We start from the raw sequence: 1403 nt of genomic DNA on the forward strand, positions 1-1403 counted from the left end.
CAATATTAATCTGTCGTTATTATATTTTAAGTGAGAATGAAGTATTTTTCATTTATTTTTTGTCTTAGATTAATAAAGTATGTAAGTTTAATTGCATTTTGATATGCGTATTCTAAATTTTTTTGGTTAAAATTATCTGAAATTTCTTTTATAATCATGTTTATTCTATCTTCATTTTCCGTTTCCATTGTCTTAAGATCAGATTTATTGTCAATTTCAATTAACTTTTGATTTATCTATATTAATTATTAATAAAAATAGAAATATTATAGAAATTAAAGTTGACAAAGAGATTTAAAAGTTAATGCCAACTTTTTTTAAAAAAACCTTTGAATTTGCTGACTCTTTAAATTTGTGGGTGTCAAATCTTTAGAATCCCAACTTTCGAATAACATTCATGAATATTAAGATGAAAATATTCAATAAATGAAGCCAAAAATACATAATTTGGGATAAATGTGATTCATATTCTTTTAAAAAATTTTATGGGGTGGGGTTTAGTAGCCTATCAAGTTTCATTCATTTTCTTTTCTGTATGGTTCAGTTCCATTCCAGTTCTTAGCTTAAAATATTAATACACTTTTGTTTCATTCTGGTTATTTTTTGAATAAATTTTTATTGATTCTGGCCTTTACAAATTTTAAAAAATTATTGATTTGTATCCAATCTAATATTTTTTAGAAAATTTGCATGGCCTATTATTTGACCAAAAAAGACCAATATAAGATAAAAATTCTTTGCTTGGCCCGAATATATTAAAAAATATATAAATTTTTACTATTACCTTTTGTTTTATTATTAATTTAGACATTGTTATTATACCAAAAGTTTCCTTGCAAAAATTTTAAAAAATATCTATTTTTATTTCACAAAATTGAATCATATTATATTTCAAAATAAACATGTCCCTAATTTTTTTTAAAAAAATAGATCCAGTTAATAAATATTTTATAATTGACCCTTGATCTGATAAAAAAAATTAGGAAAATAAGTTGAAATTCTTTATTTTATTATAAAACTAATATGAATATGGATGCTATAAGCTTTGTTTATTATTATTTAATAATGATTCATTTTGAGAATTTAATATATATCAGAGACCATCAGGCCTGGATATATGGATTGAGCTGTATTTTAATTTTTTTAAATAAACCTGGGCCAGGCCTATAATTTTTTTTAAAAAAAATACCCTGGCTAAGCCATATATTCTATACCGAATATTTCAAATTGCAATTATTAGTTTTAAAAATAAATGGAATATTTTTAAAAATCTGGACCAGGCCGAAAATTTAAAAATCTGAGCTAGACACTGATATATATATTAAGGTTCATAAAATTTTATTGATTTACTATACTTTTGTGGTTCAAATTAAATAAATTTTATAAACATCAATTTTGATTAA

Source organism: Gordionus sp. m RMFG-2023, chromosome 1 (genome assembly GCF_954871325.1).
Source record: "Gordionus sp. m RMFG-2023 chromosome 1, tfGorSpeb1-WG-v2, whole genome shotgun sequence".
Taxonomy (NCBI): Eukaryota; Metazoa; Nematomorpha; class Gordioida; order Chordodea; family Parachordodidae; genus Gordionus; species Gordionus sp. m RMFG-2023.